Here is a 15,033-nt window from a genome sequence, read left to right on the forward strand (position 1 = left end):
CCATCTTTTTTCCCAGAAAAGGGCAAAGGAAAAAAACAAAGGAAAACAGATTTGTTAACTCAGAGGCCACTGGGAAGATCCCTGACTGCCCTCTGTGATGGCCCAATTCTGGGCACAATCCCCAGAATGTGTCCAGGAACAGGCTACACTGGAGATTGGAAGGCACCCATGAGGGGGGATCATCTCTCACCTCTCCTGTCAAGCGAGCCCAAAGCTGGAAGTAACAGAGTAGGGGGGCGGGAGTAGCAGCTCTGGGTTGGTGGAAAGAGCACAGGCTCCAGGAACGTGGGGAGGAATCCCTAGTCCACATCCTTAATCTTTATGTGCCATTTATTAGCCACAAGATCTTTAACCAGTTGCTTAAGCCTGGCTGAGCCTCAGTGTTTCTAGCTTTAAAATGGGTATAGGTTCTCCTCATTTCCCAGATGGCTAGAAGACTGAAACTAAAGAGTTGCTTGGAAGAGCTGAATACAGTGTCCAGAGTGCAGCAAATGCTCAACAGCTGAGGGGGCTTTGAAGATGAGTCCCATCTTAACTGATTCTCTCCCTCCCATAGTGACCCCACTGTCCCCTGGCTGTGAGACACACACATACTGCCCACGTGCTCTTCTCAGGGACTTTCCACTCTCCTTCCCTCACTTTTGGAAACTGACTTGGAAAAGGATTTCATAAAAGCATTCATACTCAAGAGTGAATGTCTAATAAGTTTTCCCTTTTCTAGGAGTATCGCATTTTTAAGGATTTTTTTTTTTATTCATTTGAGAAAGAGAGAGAGCACAAGCGGGGGGCAGACAGAGGGAGAAGCAGACTCCCCACTGAGCAGGGAGCCCAACACGGGACTCCAACCCAGGACCCCAAGATCATGACCTGAGCCGAAGGCAGACACTTAACCGTCTGAGCCACCCAGTTGCCCCAGGAGTATTGCATTTTAATCGGGAATTAAAATTATTTTTAAAAGTGCAATTTTAGTCTCAGCAAGCTAATAGGGGAGGTATGTTGCTTTGGTTTGTTTGTTTGTTTGTTTGTTTGCAGAAGAGGTAAAAAGGAATTCTTCAGAGAGCCCTTAAAATTATGCAAAGAGGTGTCTCTTTAAATGGCTGGTTGAGACTCTAAATTTACCTACCAGTTTATAGAAACACAGAGGATAGAGGAACATGATGAATGTCACTAAGAGAATGCAACCAGCAAAATCTAGACTGAGAGTTTCTATTTTCTACAATACAAATAATATTTTTTAGAAATTAATTGCAAGGAAGAGAAAGAGATGTTGGGGAAACCTGTAAATTAAGAGGCATAAAACACATATTTAACCAATCACAAGTTGTGGACCTTGGTTGGAGCCTAACTAAAAACAACAAATTATAAAAATGAAAATTATGACATTTATGAGACAATTGGAAAGTTAAAGTTTAATTTAATTGGATGTCTGAGGATTTTAAGATAATTGTTAATTTAATTTAGTGTGATAATATTGTGGTAGTTTAAAAACAGAGACCGTATTTTTTAAAAAGATTTATTTATTTTAGAGGGAGTGGGAGGGGCAGAAGGAGCTGGAGAGAGAGAATCTCAAGTAGACTCTGCAGAACCTGATGCGGGGCTTGAGCCCACCACCCCGAGATCACAACCCGAGCCGAAATCGAGAGTTGGACACTTAACTGACTGAGCCACCCAGGTGCCCCAAGGAGTCCTTGTTTTTGATATACATAGTGAAATAGTTACTAATAAAAAGATCTGTGATGGTTAATTTTGTGTCACCTCGGCTAGGCTATGGCGCCCAGCTGTTTGGCCAAACACCAGTCTAGTTGTTGCTGTGTGGATATTTTTCAGATGTGACCAATACTTAAATCCGTAGATTTTTAGTAAAGCTCATTACCCGCCATAATGTGGGTGGGCCTCGCCTAATCACTCGAAGGCCTTTAACCCGAAGACTGAGTTTATAGACCAAGAAGCAATTCTGCCTCAGGACGCCAATTAGAAGAAGCCCTGCCTGAGTTTCCAGCCTGCAGAATTCAGACTCAAGTCTGCAATGTCAACTCTTACCTGAATGTCCAGCCCCCACAACTGAATGAGCCAATTCCTTAAAATAAATCTGGGTAGAGAGAAAAATCCTGTGGTTTTGTTTTTCGGGAGAACCCTGACTAATTTGTGATCTTTTATCTGAGATTTGCTTCAAAATAATATGATAAATGGTGGAGAGTGGATCAGTGGGTAGACAGGGAAAGACTGACCATAAGTTAATAGTTTTGGGGTCTGGGTGATGGGTACTTTTGAAAACAGGAGTAATAGTTTCTAACTTTATGTACCTTCAAAATTCTCCATAATAAAACAACAACAACAAAATACTCTTCTTCCATGTAATTATTGCCAAGGGTCATTTGCAAAGTGTCAAGAGCTATGTAAGGCAGATTTTTTAACCCAGCTCTGTCCAGTATTTATAAGCTCCCTCCTCCCACCACACTCCAAGGCCACCCCTACAGTGTTTTCAGGGATGACTTCTGAAAGCAAAGGCAGCTAGACTTTGGCAAGATCGGGGAGAACCTCCACTCAGAGGAGGGACCTGAGAGAGACCAGGGCTCACTGCAGGTCAGGTCACTCAGCTCCTGAAAGAGGCCAAACTGTTTCTAGAATCTTGTTCTCTGCACGCCCATCTGGAGCTGTCCTACAAACACTCTTGTTTCCCTGAAAGGGTATTTGATCACACAGTGCAGGGAGGAGAGAAGCCAGGGCTCTCCTCTCCTGAGACGTTTCCTGTCACGCCACCCCATCCCTAGCACACGGTAGCCCTGGCTCTCCTTCTGGCCCCTCTTCATTTGTAATGAACGATTTCAGGCATGCTGAAGAGTATACCAATAAAATCATGGGTAATTTCCCACCCAGCAGAAAAAAGTAAACAGGACAGGCTCAGCTGAAGACTTTGAGCCCGGCGTAGACTCCCTTCCTCGTCCCTCCCTCCCCAGAGGTAACTGCTCTCTTAACGTCAGTCATTTTCTCTTTTCTTTAAGGAGGAGGAAAAAAAAAAAAGGAGGATCAGTTGTTTTGGTTTTATTTTTTAAATTACCGTGGGTTTTTAAAAATGTTCTCACGACATATATGCTATCCCTAAACAATATCCAGTATAATTATTATTGATGTTTTACATTTTTACAAATGTGTTCATATAGTAGGTAGCCCCGTGCACCCTGCTGTCTTCACTCAGCTCTAGGTCTGTGAGAGGCATCCACGGCAACCCGCGTGCGTCCAGTCCATCCATTTTCGCACTGCTGAATTGCATTCTGTCATAGGCATGTCCCACAATTTATTGATCCATCCCTTGGCTGATAGACATTTAGGGTACTTTCAATTTTTCTTTTTGACGAACAGGTAGCATGAACATTTTTGCACTTTCCTCATGCAGAGCCGAGAGCCTTTCTCTAGGACTTTTTCCCACTCCGTTGTTTCCCCACCAAGTTCAGGGGTGCAACCCTGACAGCTCAGGCGCGACTCCTTCCCTGGGTTAAGTGCTTGCTCTCTGCCTCCCTGGCAAGGTGAGGTAGCCTTCGGGCAGTTACCTAATGAATTCAGGCAGGCATCACTTGATAAATGAACATTTCCTCATAGTGTCTTGCTGTAAGAACAGGTTTGGGGAACTTAGTTATCTGAATAATTGCCCTGTCTAGACTCAACCGCCACTTCCCTGAAGTTCTTGGCAGTATCCAAAAGGGGTCAGCGCTAATAGAACACAGTTAAATATAGACATCTAGGAATAAAAGGCCTAATTAAGAACCAGGAAGTTGCTCTTGGGAAATTTAAAAAGTTTGCCAAGGCATCCTTAGCTGTGCCAAAGCCTAATTTGGCAAGGAAATGCTCATGAGAGCCCCAAGTTGAGGGGGGGGAAAGAAGCAGATTTATCCCCTAAATCACTAGGGCTTGCTGGCTGGCTGCTTCTTGGGTTTGCCCCCAGGTCATACTCCCTCGGACAGGGAGGAAAGAAAGCCACCACAAGGCAATTGGATTCGATTTCCTCCCCTGTCAGAGTCCTTCTAATTTCTCGAAACTACTAATTTACCAGATGGAAGAATTTCGGACCCTGAGATACCTTTCCAGTTCTAAGTGCATTTCTCCTTACCTTTATGCCATCTGTGAGGAAAAAAATTGCCTCTCTATTGGAGATAACACAGTGGAAACCCCTTTGTCATCCTGATGTGAGTAAACAGGGTGAAGTGCCGTACTCTTGCTTGTCAGCTTTTAATGGACTTCTGCTATATTTTACTAATATCGTTTGACAAACTCTGCATGCTAATCTGGATTTGTGGCCATGTTTCTAGTACCTACTCAAGAATTATAAATTAGCTTGAGTTTGGGCGCCTGGCAGCCTTGGTCTGTGGAACATGTGATTCTTGATCTCGGGGTGGTGAGTTCGAGCCCCACGCTGGGTGTAGGATTACTTAAAAAAAATTTTTTTTTAATTGGCTTGTGTTAGGGATGCTCGATCTTCATACAAATATAAATGATACTCCAAATTGAAACTCCAGAAGACAGCCTTGATACAAAATATAAAACTGTCATTTTTGTCTACTCAACAGCCAACCTAGGGAGGCTGCTTTGGGCAGCACAAATGTGGTTCTGAACCACCTCAGCTGGTGTGACCTCACCTGTAAAATGGGGTTGTCTGTCTCCTAGGGTTCCTGCTCGGATCAATGAAGAGAATGTACTGGAAAGCACTTTGAAAAATACAAAGTGCAATTCAAATGGATTATTGACAGCCCTTTGTTAAGTGTTCGTTTGATTGCTGAATGTCCTTGAACACAATGAAGCATAATTTCTTATAAACCGTTTTATAACTCAGACCTTTTCACTAATTCAGAATGACCTTCTCTCCAAGCAGTTCAGCTCCTGTGGTTTTATTCCGCAGCCCAGGAAGCTGCCGTGGAGAATCTTGTAAAGGAAAGGGCTTTAGAGGTCCCATCGTGCCCCATCTCAGCCCCACCTCAGTGGGGCTCATCTCTCCATCCCACCCCCCACCCCACCCCAGGTAATCCTCATACCCTCAGATTGGACATCTCTGATGAGGACAGCTCCCCGGGGGCACGCAACAGCCCCTCCGACGGAAGGTAGGGTACCAAAGTGAACTCCAGGGAGTCCAAGTCACCTCCGCCCACCAGCCCCAGGCCAGGGGTTGGCAGACTATGGCCTATGGGCCAAATCCACCCAAGGCCTGGCTTTCACTGTCTGTGAGACAAGAATGGTTTTTACATTTTTAAACAGTCAAAAAAAAATTGAATAGTATTTTATGACGCGTGAAAATTAGGCAAAATTCAGACTTCAGTACCCATACATAAAGTTTTATTGAAACACAGTACATTTGTTTTCATGTTGTCTGTGACCGCTTTCACACTGCAACAGCAGAGCTGAGCAGTTGCAACCCAGAATTTATGGCCCGCAAAGCCCAAGATATTTGCTATCTGTTCCTTTACAGAGAAACGTTGCCAACCCCAATTTTACGTTGGCAATCTTAACCCCTTTTTAAATGTGTGAATGTTTTCCTGCTATTGACTCATTCTACCAATCCTTTTTAAGGGCCTATTATGGTCCAGGTGCTGTGCTGGGCACCGGGGATATTTCAAAAACGTGTGACTAGACCTTAAATGTTCTCACCACACACACACACACACACACACACACACACGTACACGCACACGCACACGCACACACACACACACACACACACACACTACACAGAGATACCATAGGGATTCAGAGGGAGCATTTCAGAAAGATTTCACAAAAGGAAATTTGAGCTTGAATGGGTTAGGTTTTGGAGAGTTGGAGAGAATTAAGAGTTTTTTAGCAAGAAAATATCCCATTAAAGTCACAGAGTCGGGAAAGCTCGTGATGTGTTCTGAGAACCCAGTAGTTCATCCAATACGTTAAGAAGGCTGCCGGTGTGGCAGGCATGAGTCTAGGTCCCGAGATACACCAGTGGGCAAAATAAGAACCCCCACTCTGGTGTAGATGACATTCAAGTGACCATGAGCTTGGAGTAAAAGGTTCATAGAGGACAAGAAGGGACCCAAGGTTGAAAGCAGGTAACAGACAGGAATGGAACACCCACCTGAGGAAGCCCCCTAACCTGCTGGCTCAACAGAATTACAACCAGAAATACATGGTACCTGGCCCTGCTCTTATGTTATGGCCTCAGACTCTGGCCTGGGACATTCAACGTTCCAGAGCCTCAGTCTCGTCTTCCAAATCAGGGGGTAGGATCAGATCTAACTCAAGAATTCAATGATGGTGGTTACATCTTGGTTTTCTTTTCTTTTCTTTTCTTTTCTTTTCTTTTCTTTTCTTTTTAAAGATTTTATTTATTTATTTGAAAGAGAGAGCACAAGCAAAGGGAGAGGGAGAAGCAGACTCCCCATTGAGCAGGACGCCTGACATGGGGCTAGATCCCAGGACCCTGGAATCATGAGCTGAGCCAAAGGCAGACGCTTAACCGACTGAGCCACCCAGGCGCCCCCATCTTGGTTTTCAAATAACAAAATTTCTGGGATTTGCAGGGGAAAAGATCTAGATAGCTATTAATTTTGGTTTTGTTTACAAGTTGCAGTTGTGTTTATTTTTCTTATTTTGGGAATTAAAGCTCTCCAAGTGTGTTTTTCTTTAAAAAAAAAAAAAAATGGTAGGATTACATGGTCCCTAACTGCAAGGATCTACAATCCCATGGAAAAGAGATGCACACAGTGATTAAGAGCATGGACCCTGGAGCCAGACCGCCTGGACTTGGACTCCCCAGCTCCGCGCTGGCCAGCAGTGCCGTGTGAGTAAGGGGGGTTACGTGCCCACCTGAGCCTCCATTTCCTCGTGAAACGGGAACAGTAATGGTATTGACATAAAAGGCTACTGTGAAGATTAAGTTAGGCAATACGTTTAAAGGGCCTACAACAGTGCCGGGCTGTCAGTCAGTGTCCATGGACGTTATTATTATATAGCCGAACGAATAAAGGGGACAGAGAGTAGTGGAGGCAGCAATCAAAGTCTGTAAGGGAAGAACGGCATTACAAAGTGGGGAGGATTGCTTCTATCTGACAAATAGGAGGGTTAAGTGAGGCTTCGTGGGGGCTGGAGTGCTGGAGAACGAACAGGTGCTTTCCCAGCAGACGAGTGGGATGACAGTATTTTAAGGAAAGAAAACTGCATGAGGAAAGATGGCCCAGACCAATTTCACCTTCTCCACCCCCATCCTCTCCGCTGCTCATCTCCCCAAGTAGGACTCCTTCCATCCCTCACCCCACCATTGCCACTGGCTGCTCAAGACAGATACACAGAGGTCTTCCTTGTCTCCCTCTCCAGCTCCTGCCCCAAGTGTGGCTGAGTCTACCTCCCATGCATCTTCCAAGTCCATCTTCTCTCCCTGTCTCCTGCACCTCTGCGTCTCTCTATATCCCTAGATCTCCCTATAGTTCTATATCCCTCTAAGGGATTCTGCCCTTGCTCCTAGCATCGAATCCCACTTCCTGACCCTATGGAATCAGTCCTCTCCCACCCCCGAATCCCAGTCAGCCCAGCTTTCTTTGGTATTCCCAGAAGCTTGCTGTTTCCTCTGTCTGGAATGTTCCTTCCTGCTCTCTCTCCCAGTCTTCCTGAGACTAGCAGTACTCATCTTTCACGTGGCAGTTTTGATGCCACCTCCTCGAGGACATGTCCCTGACTCTTGCACTTGGCCGCTACCCTCTCTGGGTACTCTGCCCTTACCACAGTCAAAATCAATCAATTATTTGTGCACTTGAGCTTCATCTGTAAATTCCGTGAAAGCAGGGATTTTTTTTTTAAATCTGTTTTGTTTTTGTTTTTTTTGCATTGGTATATGACCAGCACCCAAAACAGTGACTGACAGATAGCTAGGCACTCAGACAATATGTGTTGAGTGATTATCTTTTCCTAACTAGGCAGTGAGTACCACACAGCCTGGGCTATGTCAGTCTGACATGCTCAGAGCCTACCTAGCTCCTGCTTGGCTTGTACTAGACACACTGCAAATATTTGTTGGACAAGTGAATAAATAAGTCAATAGCTTCAAAAATAGAGCTCCAAATGCATTCCCAGATTGGTTCTGATACTCTGATTTGTGGTCTGAATAGCAAGGAGCAAAGCCTCCTTCACCTGGGGAGAGATGTACACCATGCTCCTGTTAGCATAGCCTAAAAGGGCAGGAACTAATCCAACGGTGGCATCTCAGAAACAGAGAGGGTCTTGTGGTTGATTTCGTTCAGTCTCCATTGGATGTTTGAATCCTTCCCTCATCACTCCTTCATTCAGCCTAAGCTTGAACACCTCCAGAAGCAAGAGCTCACTCCTCATTCCTGAGGACACCAATCCCATCTTCTGTCACTCCTGTTTGATGGAAGTTCTTTGTGAGCCTGAAGCAAGAGCTGGTCCCGTGTAGCTTCCATTGGCGGACCCTCACTCTAGTCTCTATGACACAGATTTTTAAACTATGAATTTCAACCCATTAATAAGTCAGGATATCAATTTAATGGGCTCAACAAACGTTTTTTAATGAAAAAGAATGGAACAAAATAGAATACAATGGCAAATATCAAAGTAAAGTGAACATAGTAAAGGCAATAATGCTTTCTGGAATGCTTATTTCAGGTTTAAGTGTGTATTTCTGTGTCTTCTGGGTGGAGATATAAAATGTAGTTCTTCCTATAGGTAACAGCCAAGCGAGTCTGCGAGCCACTGTCCTGGAGAATTAACAGACATGTGCCCTCACATGATGGCCCTTGCAGCGTGTCAAGACCAGTCAAGATGGCCTCTTCCCCGCAGAACAGCTCTAGCTTCTTTCCTCCCTTGTCCCCCATGTGATGCGTTTGTCAGCTACTTTCCCTTAGAACTTTGCCTGCGTCCCACTTCAAGAGTGGCTCTAGGACATGACGTTTAGTAGCATACTCTGCGGCCACAGGTCTCTCCCTCGCCGGCGTCGGTGCACATTTTGTAGTCCTAGTGTTTCCCTGAAAGTGAAGACCGTCAAAAAGCAGCCAAGTGGAGTTCTGTCTTCTCCCTTTACTCCATCGGATTACACGAGTGGCTCCAAGCAGCAGACAAAGCCCTTCTTGGGTTTTCTTGTTCCAAATCTCATTTTAGCTACGATATTCTCCCAAGATGGACCCAACTCTAGTTAGTGGGGTTGTTTTATTTGGTCTTTGGGGCTGCCGTATCACACTAATGTCGCGGATCGCCCAACTCTTCCATAGCCATGTCTATTCTAGCCTGTACTTAGGTAGGGCTCTCGGGGGAAGGGGAGACCATTTCAATCTTTAATTTACCCAATTAAATTGCTTCTTGTTGGCCTCAGTCTGTATCTCTGATGGTGTCATTTTGGATCCCGATGATTCCATCGCATGCGTTCACCATCTCTCCCTCCGACTTGGGCTATTTGAGCCAGTTAGCGTAACTGAGAGAGCAATGGCTCTGAATCAGACGGTCTGAAGTTCAAATCCCCAGTCTCTGGCTGTGTTTCAGTGTGCCCGTGGGAAAGTTACTTCATCTCTCTGTAAAATAATACCTCACAGAGTTTTAGAAAAATCAAGTGATATTTTATATATATTACATGACACAGAGTGGGCATGTCATAAATGGTAGTCATGAGCAAAAATAATATTTGCCCCGGACAAAGGGGGACAGAGCTTCCTCTCCCACCGCTAGAAACTCCCCGACTGAGGTTTCCCATTATCACTGCCCTTTATAGACCTTCCAACAGTTTCCAAGTTTCTTACCTATTTGTGAATCCAGCCCCCCTTTTTTTCTCATCTTCAGCAACATCATGAGAGGTTTATCATACTCTTTGCTGAAACCCAAACACAGAGTTCAGTGGACTTCTCAGGACTCTTGGCCCAAGAATACCAAAGGACAAGGAAGGATGAGGAAGGGGGGAGAAGTGTGATTAAGCCTGATGGGGCTTGATCCTTGTCACCCAGTGTTGTGTCCTAGTGATTACCACATTCTCTTCAAGACGCTCACAAAGTAACCCTTCTAGAACCAATTTTTTCCAAGACGGACCACATGCTAACCTGTCTGTAGTCTATAAAGTCAACTTCTTTTCCCTTTCTGAAAATGAGCAAATGGGCTCGCCAGCATTTTTTTACAACACGCCTTCTTTTCTTTAAGATTCTTCTAATTTCAACCCATCACAGCTTGCAGAATCTCGTCTGCAAGTGGCCTCAGTACTTCGCCACCTATCATTTATTCCAGAGATCCGATTTCATTTAGAGCAACTACACGTTTCCTAAAAGCTTGTTGGCTTCCACTGCCACGTATCAGAGCCCATCCTTCCTCTGCATTCTCCTGGTCAGAGAAAACAGGCAAAAACACGTCTCCCAGAACCCCGCCTTCTCCGGGCCAACTACAGTTTGGCCACCACGTGCAGGGACTGGGGCTGTCCCCCTTACCCCCCAAAACCTCTCTTTTTGTGGTCCCAGGTGTTTTTTGACTGCCTCGATTGTTTTAGACTTTCACTTTTCTGATACTCTTCTTGTGATCACTCTTGGCCATGTGCTTGCCTTGTGGTTTGAGTTTGTGTCCCGTCATACCCAGGTTTTCCCTTCTTGCCTAACAAGAACCCTAAGGTGACACAGCTACTTTCTTCTTTTGGACAGACTATCAGATCTAAAGGAGTGATTCGTCCTGTTGCTTCCTATCCCTTTGGGAGGCCAATACACAACCCAATGAGCTTATCAGAAGACTGCCGATTGCCACTGGGCAAACTGCAGAGCAAAAGTTTGGCATCTTTTTTTGGTTTTTCTAAAAAAAACTCGTTAGGAATAATAATAAGAGTTGTTAAATATTACTGAGCATTTATTTATTTATTTTTGGCCAGGCTATTTTCTAAGCACTGGAAATGCGTTATTTTATTTCATCTTCCCAACAACCCTTCTGGCAGGACTTATTATTACGTCCACTTTACAGGTGAGAACACCGAGGCACAGAGAGGTGAAGACATGTGTCTGTGGTCAGAGAAGAAGTAAATGACAGAACCAGGATTGAAGCGCAAGCCTACCCAATGCCATAGTCTCCGTTCTTGCCTGCCACATCATAACAACAGGTGTCCCTGACCTTGTAATTAGTCCACTGGCCTTTTTCAATCTATGCTGGACCATATATTTATCTCCATCAAATATTATTCCTGCCTGTCTCACCTGGGACTTGGAATGTATAAATGTCTTTTTGAACTTTGATTACCTATACATTCACTTTCATGCCAGGAACTTCTGCTCTCTCTAACTTCCTCTGTTATGCTTCTTATGACCACGTGGCACTGCAATCATTTCTTTACACGTCTGTGAGCTCCCTGATATGATAGGCTATTACTTATTCATTTTTGTGTCTGCTGAATGAATGAACAAATGAATGAATGAATGAATGAATTCTATGTGTTCATTCACATTATCAATTTGAAATATGTTGAGTAGGCTGACCTTAAGGGGAAAATCCCAGTATCTGTGTTCTTTCAAGAATGATGCTTTATTTTCCCAGTGGGGCTGACCTTTCTGAGCAGGCTGGTGGCGGAATGGCATAAAAATCCCTCTTCTCACGAATTCTCACACATGCCTGCAATAGCATAATGAAAGATTTATCCATTGGACTTATGTCTTACAGCCATTTATACCTCAGTCCCCGCTCCTTCAAAGAAGGAAGATTTCATAGAGCCATGAGGAGGAAGCATGAGGTCTGCGGACATTGAGCAGAGGAACACAGAGAACCTTCCAGAAGGGCCCAGAGCTAATCCAGTGTGCTGCCGGTAGAGACCCCGAGTTCCACAAGCAGAAGCCCTTAATAATTTAAAAAAAAAGAAAAGGACCCAGAAGTGTCCTAGGGACTCTCAAAACACTTTCACTTTCAATAAGATGTAGGCTCCTTATTTTAAAGCAGGAAACTTAAACACAATCAGCTCCTTTAAGAATGAAAGTCTTTATCAAAGCAGTTCTTTAAGAAAATAGCCTCAAAGGCCTTGGTAAAAACCTGAGGAATTAGAACAAATGAGGTCAGTGTCATATGTGTTGTGCGTGTCTATGAAGATGTGATCCAAACTGAATTATACTTACCCGCGAAGCACTGAGTGGGTGGACGTGACCAGCTGCACCCCAAAGTGCCTGCTTCTGAGAGGCTATCTCTGGCTTGATCTTGGCCCAGTGCCCACCCCTCATCTCAGCACATTTCTGACTTCCCCAGCCATCCACTCCCGGTGCTGGCTTAGAAAGAAAAGGCTGCTGTTATCTTAAGTGAGCAATTTAGCCCTTATTTAGGCATTTCCTTAAAAAACAGGTTACATCAGCTTGTTGGGTGGCAGATCCCAGCCCCTCGCCTGGTTTTTGCTGCTGACTCTCTTTAGGGATCTGGGGTCAGCGGTTTCGGCTTCCTTGGCCTCAGTTTCTGCATCTGGGCTTAGGGATCGGGAGCAGGGGACCAGGAAGTGGTTATTTCATTAGCAGAGTGCTTTATACCATTTCATTACTCCATGAGCATCCTCCTGCCTTGCTTCCTCACTGGCATATTTTGAGACTAATGAGATAATGGACTGCAAGTGGTTGGACAAGCCCCTCGGAGGGAGATAGTGCCCAGGACACTAGCCTCACTTCCTCCTAAAGTAATTCTGGTTATCATCAATGCTCACGGGTGGAGATCTAAGGAGTGACCTCACGTGGTGGCCACAAGCCACACACGTTGCCTCCAAGTCAATTATCACAAGAAACAATCATGTTATTTACCCGTTTCATTCTGATCCTCAAAGCAAATGGATAAAGGAAATCTATGGCAACTCGGTATGAAACCCAGAATCTCCTATCTTTAAATGACAAATAGTAAATAAATACGAAACAGAAACCCATTCAATTCTGACCCGGAAGCAAGAGGTTGCATAATGTACTTGCAGTTAAGTGTGCTTAAAAAAAAAAAAAAATCCACATCCACATTGAAAAAAAATCCATTTGTGCACAGGATAAAATATTAGTAAGGTATGCTCATCTTCCTGGATACCTCTGATTAAGCACACCACTGTAAAGGGAGTTCACTGGGCACCGCATAAAATGAAAGGAAGGGACCTGGTTCTTTAATAAGCTCACTGAGATCACCTTAATTAACTGATCAATTTGGAGTGGGGGTAGATTAGAGAATCCATTCAAGTGTCTCTTTGATGAAATTGACAGGTGAGTTTGGTGCAATAGGTGGGGAGAAATGAGAGAGAAATGAACCTCAAACAAGTAATTCCTTCCAGGTCTCTGGTTGGTGGATTTTGAGGACAGCCCCCTCTCCAGTCTCACAGCGTTGCAAAATTTAACCGTTTCTCTGTGTTCTGCTGAAATACTTCATTTCGGAGTCCCGGGAAGTGATTTTGTCTTCTGTTCATTTGTATTAGGAACTTAGTGACTGACATCCGAGCAGTGCAGGCGATGGGAATTAGGGAAATGATGTTAGAGCTGTTTAGATTTCTGCTTTTCGTTCTACAAATATAAGGGGAAGATTTTAAATATTAGATGGCGGAAATAAAATATGGATAAAGAGGTATTCACACCAGGTCTTTATGGATTAATAATTGCAAACCTTTTCTAAGTCTTTCTCTTCATTATGTCTCAAATATTGAAGCTGCCTCTCTCCAGTTCTTATGGCTATGTTCGCCTCTGTAGGATTATGTGAGGTAAAGAGCTCCCACTATGGCTCTCAGCCCTGGGGTCCCAACAGCTGGGAAGTGTATGGCAAGTGAATGGAATAATCCATTTCAAATAATGAAAAGCTGAAGTTTATCAATGACTTACTATCCAGAATATAAACAGAATGTTTCAAGGTTATCACCATAAGGATACCTCTCACTTAACCGAATTCCAGTGTGATCTTACTTCCTTTCCTTCTCTTTTGGGTCACAGAGTTGAATTAATTCTACTCTTCAGTTCATAGTGCACTCATCAATCCATAAGAGGCCTCTCTTTCATTTTATTGTGGTTTTCTCTCCTACTTCCTGATCCTCACTCCAGTCTCCCCCTGTTCCAGACCCCTCACTCCTTTATTTAGACATATGTGGATATTTGAATAATATATAGTATTGCTTCGTGTGTGCATGTTCCATTACCAAAGACAATGTCCTATAAATCTCATTTTCTTTCCTGCTTTTTTCATTCAACTCAATGCTTTTGCAATCCATCCTTGTTGTTTTATGTAAATCTAATTATTACTGCTGAAAGGCTTACATAAAACCACAGATGCTTGGCCACTGTCCTAGGGACAGACTCCTGGTTGACTCCATCCCTTACTATATCACAGCTGGTGCCGTGGGAGCACACACGGGGCTGTCCCCTCACAGATTGGGGGAAACCCGTCTCTGGAGTCTACAGAGGAGTGGGCTCGCTGAAGCCCAGGCTATTACAATCCCCCCAGCAGGGCCAGAGGGTTCCCATTGCCCTGAATCTCTTTCAACAGTTGGTATTGCTAAGATTTCCAAATTTTGACGGTCTGATGGTTTTGAAGTGGACTGCATTGTAATTTAAATTCGCATGGCACTGATGACTAGCGAAGTGAGCATCTCTCCATATGCTTATTTGAATTTGGATTTCTTCTACTATGAACTGCCCATATCTTTGCCCATATTTTTCCTACATGGGTTTCTTATATTTTTCTTGCCAACCTGTAGGAGTTCCTTAGGGCATTAATTCCTTGTTGATTTTGGACACTGCAAACATCTTTCCACAATGCCTTCTGCCAGGTAGGTTAACTGTTTTCAACGGAAATCCTTATGTTTGATATAGCCCATACCCATCAATTTTGGGTTTTATGTTGTTTGGGTCTTGGTTAAGAAATTTGCTCCATACCCCAGAGCCACAAAGATATTCTTATACGTTCTCTTCTATAGGATGTGTTTATACTTCCCTTCATACTTAGGTTTTCCATCCATTTGGAATTTTTTTTGTATACGTTATAAGATAGGAATCCAACACTTTTTTTCCCATAGTGAGTCAGTTTCCCCAACACTATCCACTCAACGATCTATCTTCCTCCCACTGATTTGGG

At 44.0% G+C, this 15,033-nt stretch overlaps 2 long non-coding RNA genes across 2 annotated transcripts; one reads left to right on the top strand and one right to left on the bottom strand.

Annotated features, from left to right (window-relative positions):
- Positions 1 to 3,861: 3,861 nt before the first annotated feature.
- Positions 3,862 to 9,489, top strand: LOC113924163. The gene is made up of 3 exons (XR_003520558.2): positions 3,862 to 4,181; positions 6,663 to 6,796; positions 8,692 to 9,489. It is a non-coding gene; the product is annotated as an uncharacterized LOC113924163 (long non-coding RNA).
- LOC113924164 lies at positions 9,398 to 12,205 on the bottom strand. Its single transcript, XR_003520559.1, has 3 exons — positions 12,081 to 12,205; positions 9,756 to 9,826; positions 9,398 to 9,530 (listed from the first exon to the last, which is right to left on the bottom strand). It is a non-coding gene; the product is annotated as an uncharacterized LOC113924164 (long non-coding RNA).
- Positions 12,206 to 15,033: the final 2,828 nt, after the last annotated feature.

This window comes from Zalophus californianus, chromosome 2 (assembly GCF_009762305.2).
Source record: "Zalophus californianus isolate mZalCal1 chromosome 2, mZalCal1.pri.v2, whole genome shotgun sequence".
Taxonomy (NCBI): domain Eukaryota; kingdom Metazoa; phylum Chordata; class Mammalia; order Carnivora; family Otariidae; genus Zalophus; species Zalophus californianus.